Source organism: Nerophis lumbriciformis, unplaced genomic scaffold, assembly GCF_033978685.3.
Source record: "Nerophis lumbriciformis unplaced genomic scaffold, RoL_Nlum_v2.1 HiC_scaffold_142, whole genome shotgun sequence".
Classification (NCBI taxonomy): Eukaryota; Metazoa; Chordata; class Actinopteri; order Syngnathiformes; family Syngnathidae; genus Nerophis; species Nerophis lumbriciformis.
Genome location: NW_027316655.1, coordinates 57541 through 65000, shown reverse-complemented (window position 1 = coordinate 65000; position 7460 = coordinate 57541).

Genomic DNA, 7460 nt, shown 5'->3' with positions numbered 1-7460 from the left:
AGGCGTAAATTTGACTAAGTGCCTAGGAGGATGTCCCTTTAAGAAGGCTGACCTGCTATGGTTCTCCACCCGGGTACGGAAAGCAAAATTAGTCCCTCTCCTCGCTGGAAGTCCAAAAAAAAGGCGTAAATTTGACTAAGTGCCTAGGAGGATGTCCCTTTAAGAAGGCTGACCTGCTATGGTTCTCCACCCGGGTACGGAAAGCAAAATTAGTCCCTCTCCTCGCTGGAAGTCCAAAAAAAAAGGTGTAAATTTGACTAAGTGCCTAGGAGGATGTCCCTTTAAGAAGGCCGACGTGCTATGGTCCTCCACCTGGGTCAGGAACGCAAAATTGTCCCTCTCCTCGCTGGAAGTCCAAAAAAAAAGGCGTGAATTTGACTAAGTGTCTAGGAGCATTTCCCTTTAAGAAGGCCGACGTGCTATGGTCCTCCACCTGGGTCAGGAAAGCAAAATTGTCCCTCTCCTCGCTGGAAGTCCAAAAAAAAGGCGGAAATTTGACTAAGTGCCATCATTTTAGAGTACCAGGACTATTGTGGGGGAATTGGAGCCCTCTGGTGGACACTCGCTGCAAATGCACCCTGAATTAAAGACATTATTTCCAGTTCTTTTGGGGCCCTATTTTCAGGCGTAAATTTGACTAAGTGTCTAGGGGCATGTCCCTTTAAGAAGGCCGACCTGCTATGGTTCTCCACCTGGGTCTGGAACGCAAAATTAGTCCCTCTCCTAGCTGGAAGTCCAAAAAAAAAGGCGTGAATTTGACTAAGTGTCTAGGAGGATGTCCCCTTAAGAAGGCCGACGTGCCTTGGTTCTCTACCTGGGTACGGAACGCCAAATTAGTCCCTCTCCTCGCTGGAAGTCCAAAAAAAAAGGTGTAAATTTGACTAAGTGCCTAGGAGCATGTCCCTTTAAGAAGGCCGACCTGCTATGGTTCTCCACCTGGGTCAGGAACGCCAAATTGTCCCTCTCCTCGCTGGAAGTCCAAAAAAAAGGCGTGAATTTGACTAAGTGTCTAGGAGCATTTCCCTTTAAGAAGGCCGACCTGCTATGGTTCTCCACCTGGGTCAGGAACGCCAAATTGTCCCTCTCCTCGCTGGAAGTCCAAAAAAAAGGCGTGAATTTGACTAAGTGCCTAGGAGCATTTCCCTTTAAGAAGGCCGACGTGCTATGGTTCTCCACCCGGGTACGGAAAGCAAAATTAGTCCCTCTCCTCGCTGGAAGTCCAAAAAAAAGGCGTAAATTTGACTAAGTGCCTAGGAGCATTTCCCTTTAAGAAGGCCGACGTGCTATGGTTCTCCACCTGGGTCAGGAAAGCAAAATTGTCCCTCTCCTCGCTGGAAGTCCAAAAAAAAGGCGTGAATTTGACTAAGTGCCTAGGAGCATTTCCCTTTAAGAAGGCCGACGTGCTATGGTTCTCCACCCGGGTACGGAAAGCAAAATTAGTCCCTCTCCTCGCTGGAAGTCCAAAAAAAAGGCGTAAATTTGACTAAGTGCCTAGGAGGATGTCCCTTAAAGAAGGCCGACGTGCTATGGTTCTCCACCTGGGTCAGGAAAGCAAAATTGTCCCTCTCCTCGCTGGAAGTCCAAAAAAAAGGCGTGAATTTGACTAAGTGCCTAGGAGGATGTCCCTTTAAGAAGGCTGACCTGCTATGGTTCTCCACCCGGGTACGGAAAGCAAAATTTGTCCCTCTCCTCGCTGGAAGTCCAAAAAAAAGGTGTAAATTTGACTAAGTGCCTAGGAGGATGTCCCTTTAAGAAGGCCGACGTGCTATGGTCCTCCACCTGGGTCAGGAACGCAAAATTGTCCCTCTCCTCGCTGGAAGTCCAAAAAAAAGGTGTAAATTTGACTAAGTGCCTAGGAGGATGTCCCTTTAAGAAGGCCGACGTGCTATGGTCCTCCACCTGGGTCAGGAACGCAAAATTAGTCCCTCTCCTAGTTGGAAGTCATCAAAAAAAGGCGGAAATTTGACTAAGTGCCATCATTTTAGAGTACCAGGACTATAGCTGGGGAATTGGAGCCCTCTGGTGGACACTCGCTGCAAATGCACCCTGAATTAAACACATTATTTCCAGTTCTTTTGGTGTTCCCGGGGAATGAGAGGCCTTTTGTGGGCCAGAAAGAGTGGGGGACCCTTGGAGCCCCTATTTTCAGACAGTTTGGCTTATTTCGGTGACGCCGGGGCGTCCATCAGGTCTTCCCGGGGAATGAGAGGCCTTTTGTGGCCATATGTCAACAAAAGAGTGGGGAAATGGAGCCCTCCGGTGGACTCCCGCTGCAAATGCACCCCCCAAATTAAATACATTAATTCCAGGCCTTTTGGGGCCCTATATTCAGACGGTGTGTAGCCCTCCAGTGGACTCCCGCCTCCAATGCACCCCCCAAATTAAAGACATCACCCCCCAAATTAAAGGCATCATTTCCAGTTCTTTTGGGGCCCTATTTTCAGACAGTTTGGCGGATTTCCTTGACGCCGGGGAGTCCTACAGGTGTTCCCGGGGAATGAGAGGCCTTTTGTGGGCCAGAAAGAGTGGGGAACCCTTGGAGCCCCTATTTTCAGACAGTTTGGCTTATTTCGGTGACGCCGGGGCGTCCATCAGGTCTTCCCGGGGAATGAGAGGCCTTTTGTGGCCATATGTCAACAAAAGAGTGGGGAAATGGAGCCCTCCGGTGGACTCCCGCTGCAAATGCACCCCCCAAATTAAATACATTAATTCCAGGCCTTTTGGGGCCCTATATTCAGACGGTGTGGAGCCCTCCAGTGGACTCCCGCCTCCAATGCACCCCCATAATTATAGACATCACCCCCCAAATTAAACACATTATTTCCAGTTCTTTTGGGCCTCTATTTTCAGACGGTTTGGCGTATTTCCTTGACGCCGGGGAGTCCTACAGGTGTTCCCGGGGAATGAGAGGCCTTTTGTGGGCCAGAAAGAGTGGGGAACCCTTGGAGCCCCTATTTTCAGACAGTTTGCCGTATTTCGGTGACGCCGGGGCGTCCATCAGGTCTTCCCGGGGAATGTGAGGCCTTTCGTGGGCCATATTTTCAGACAGATTGGCCTGTTTCAGTGACGCCGAGGCGTCCATCAGGTCTTCCCGGGGAGTGTGAGGCCTTTTGGGGCCCTATTTTCAGACAGAAAAAAAAGAAAAGTAACCCTTACACTACAAAGGACAGCGGGGAAACGCCCCCCCAGCAAAGTCACAGGGGAAGTGGGGTAGACAAGTGGAGAGTGTCTGGGGAAAAGTCCACAAAATGATCAAAAATCACACCCAGGTACGAGTGCCACAAGTCCCGCCGCGTCCCACCCGAGTCCGAGGTGCCCCCCGCATGCCCAAAACGCACCCAGCAAAGGCGCACTGTGATTGGGAAGAAAAGTTGGGAAAGTGGGCAAAATTCCGGAAAATGACCAAAAACCACACCCAGGTTAGAGCCCCACACGTCCTGCAGTCGCACCCGAGTCCTGGGATGCCCAACATGTCCAAAAAAATCAAAAAAAAGCCCAAAAAATCAAAAAAATCCCCGGGCCGTATCTTGGACGCCGGCGTACCGCGTTCGGCCCTCGTGCCGTAGTTTGGCGACCGATTGTAAAAATTTGCCGCGAACGGCTAGTTTTTTTCCTTGGAGTAAATAGAGAGTAGATCCAGCAGAAAATATGCACTATAAACAAAGAGAGGGGGTTTGGAGGGGGGCAAAAACGCCCTCTTGGAACTTTTGCAGCAGCACACATCAAACTAGCGGGGAGAAGGCATGCATAGCAAAAGGCCACGAAATGATCCAAAATCACACCCAGGTTCGAGTCCCACAAGTCCCGCCGCGTTCCACCAGGGTTCCGGGGTGCCTGACATGTCCACGACGCACCCAGCAAAGGCGCACTGTGATTGGGAAGAAAAGTTGGGAAAGTGGGCAAAAGTCCCGAATTTTATCCAAAATTATACCCAGGTTCGAGTCCCACAAGTCCCGCCGCGTTCCACCAGTGTCTCGGGGTGCCTACAATGTCCACAACGCACCCAGCAAAGGCATCACACCCAGGTTCGAGTCCCACAAGTCCCGCCGCGTTCCACCAGGGTTCCGGGGTGCCTGACATGTCCACGACGCACCCAGCAAAGGCGCACTGTGATTGGGAAGAAAAGTTGGGAAAGTGGGCAAAAGTCCCGAATTTTATCCAAAATTATACCCAGGTTCGAGTCCCACAAGTCCCGCCGCGTTCCACCAGTGTCTCGGGGTGCCTACAATGTCCACAACGCACCCAGCAAAGGCATCACACCCAGGTTCGAGTCCCACAAGTCCCGCCGCGTTCCACCAGGGTTCCGGGGTGCCTGACATGTCCACGACGCACCCAGCAAAGGTGCACTGTGATTGGGAAGAAAAGTTGGGAAAGTGGGCAAAAGTCCCGAATTTGGTCCAAAATCACACCCAGGTTCGAGTCCCACAAGTCCCGCCGCGTTCCACCAGGGTTCCGGGGTGCCTACAATGTCCACAACTTACCCAGCAAAGGTGCACTGTGATTGGGAAGAAAAGTTGGGAAAGTGGGCAAAAGTCCCGAATTTGGTCCAAAATCACACCCAGGTTCGAGTCCCACAAGTCCCGCCGCGTTCCACCAGTGTCTCGGGGTGCCTACAATGTCCACAACTTACCCAGCAAAGGTGCACTGTGATTGGGAAGAAAAGTTGGGAAAGTGGGCAAAAGTCCCGAATTTGATCCAAAAATCACACCCAGGTTCGAGTCCCACAAGTCCCGCCGCGTTCCACCAGTGTCTCGGGGTGCCTACAATGTCCACAACTTACCCAGCAAAGGTGCACTGTGATTGGGAAGAAAAGTTGGGAAAGTGGGCAAAAGTCCCGAATTTGATCCAAAAATCACACCCAGGTTCGAGTCCCACAAGTCCCGCCGCGTTCCACCAGTGTCTCGGGGTGCCTACAATGTCCACAACTTACCCAGCAAAGGTGCACTGTGATTGGGAAGAAAAGTTGGGAAAGTGGGCAAAAGTCCCGAATTTGGTCCAAAATCACACCCAGGTTCGAGTCCCACAAGTCCCGCCGCGTTCCACCAGGGTTCCGGGGTGCCTACAATGTCCACCACGCACCCAGCAAAGGCGCACTGTGATTGGGAAGAAAAGTTGGGAAAGTGGGCAAAAGTCCCGAATTTGATCCAAAAATCACACCCAGGTTCGAGTCCCACAAGTCCCGCCGCGTTCCACCAGTGTCTCGGGGTGCCTACAATGTCCACAACTTACCCAGCAAAGGTGCACTGTGATTGGGAAGAAAAGTTGGGAAAGTGGGCAAAAGTCCCGAATTTGGTCCAAAATCACACCCAGGTTCGAGTCCCACAAGTCCCGCCGCGTTCCACCAGGGTTCCGGGGTGCCTACAATGTCCACCACGCACCCAGCAAAGGCGCACTGTGATTGGGAAGAAAAGTTGGGAAAGTGGGCAAAAGTCCCGAATTTGGTCCAAAATCACACCCAGGTTCGAGTCCCACAAGTCCCGCCGCGTTCCACCAGGGTTCCGGGGTGCCTACAATGTCCACAACGCACCCAGCAAAGGCGCACTGTGATTGGGAAGAAAAGTTGGGAAAGTGGGCAAAAGTCCCGAATTTGGTCCAAAATCACACCCAGGTTCGAGTCCCACAAGTCCCGCCGCGTTCCACCAGTGTCTCGGGGTGCCTACAATGTCCACGACGCACCCAGCAAAGGCGCACTGTGATTGGGAAGAAAAGTTGGGAAAGTGGGCAAAAGTCCCGAATTTGGTCCAAAATCACACCCAGGTTCGAGTCCCACAAGTCCCGCCGCGTTCCACCAGGGTTCCGGGGTGCCTACAATGTCCACGACGCACCCAGCAAAGGCGCACTGTGATTGGGAAGAAAAGTTGGGAAAGTGGGCAAAAGTCCCGAATTTGGTCCAAAATCACACCCAGGTTCGAGTCCCACAAGTCCCGCCGCGTTCCACCAGTGTCTCGGGGCGCCTACAATGTCCACAACGCACCCAGCAAAGGCGCACTGTGATTGGGAAGAAAAGTTGGGAAAGTGGGCAAAAGTCCCGAATTTGGTCCAAAATCACACCCAGGTTCGAGTCCCACAAGTCCCGCCGCGTTCCACCAGGGTTCCGGGGTGCCTACAATGTCCACGACGCACCCAGCAAAGGCGCACTGTGATTGGGAAGAAAAGTTGGGAAAGTGGGCAAAAGTCCCGAATTTGGTCCAAAATCACACCCAGGTTCGAGTCCCACAAGTCCCGCCGCGTTCCACCAGGGTTCCGGGGTGCCTACAATGTCCACGACGCACCCAGCAAAGGCGCACTGTGATTGGGAAGAAAAGTTGGGAAAGTGGGCAAAAGTCCCGAATTTGGTCCAAAATCACACCCAGGTTCGAGTCCCACAAGTCCCGCCGCGTTCCACCAGGGTTCCGGGGTGCCTACAATGTCCACAACGCACCCAGCAAAGGCGCACTGTGATTGGGAAGAAAAGTTGGGAAAGTGGGCAAAAGTCCCGAATTTGGTCCAAAATCACACCCAGGTTCGAGTCCCACAAGTCCCGCCGCGTTCCACCAGGGTTCCGGGGTGCCTGACATGTCCACGACGCACCCAGCAAAGGCGCACTGTGATTGGGAAGAAAAGTTGGGAAAGTGGGCAAAAGTCCCGAATTTGGTCCAAAATCACACCCAGGTTCGAGTCCCACAAGTCCCGCCGCGTTCCACCAGGGTTCCGGGGTGCCTACAATGTCCACGACGCACCCAGCAAAGGCGCACTGTGATTGGGAAGAAAAGTTGGGAAAGTGGGCAAAAGTCCCGAATTTGGTCCAAAATCACACCCAGGTTCGAGTCCCACAAGTCCCGCCGCGTTCCACCAGGGTTCCGGGGTGCCTACAATGTCCACAACGCACCCAGCAAAGGCGCACTGTGATTGGGAAGAAAAGTTGGGAAAGTGGGCAAAAGTCCCGAATTTGGTCCAAAATCACACCCAGGTTCGAGTCCCACAAGTCCCGCCGCGTTCCACCAGGGTTCCGGGGTGCCTGACATGTCCAAGACGCACCCAGCAAAGGCGCACTGTGATTGGGAAGAAAAGTTGGGAAAGTGGGCAAAAGTCCCGAATTTGGTCCAAAATCACACCCAGGTTCGAGTCCCACAAGTCCCGCCGCGTTCCACCAGGGTTCCGGGGTGCCTACAATGTCCACAACGCACCCAGCAAAGGCGCACTGTGAGTGGGAAGAAAAGTTGGGAAAGTGGGCAAAAGTCCCGAATTTGGTCCAAAATCACACCCAGGTTCGAGTCCCACAAGTCCCGCCGCGTTCCACCAGGGTTCCGGGGTGCCTACAATGTCCACGACGCACCCAGCAAAGGCGCACTGTGATTGGGAAGAAAAGTTGGGAAAGTGGGCAAAAGTCCCGAATTTGATCCAAAATTATGCCCGGGTTGGAGTACCACGAGTCCGGCCGCGTTCCACCGGTGTCCCGGGGGTGCCTGCCATGTCCACAA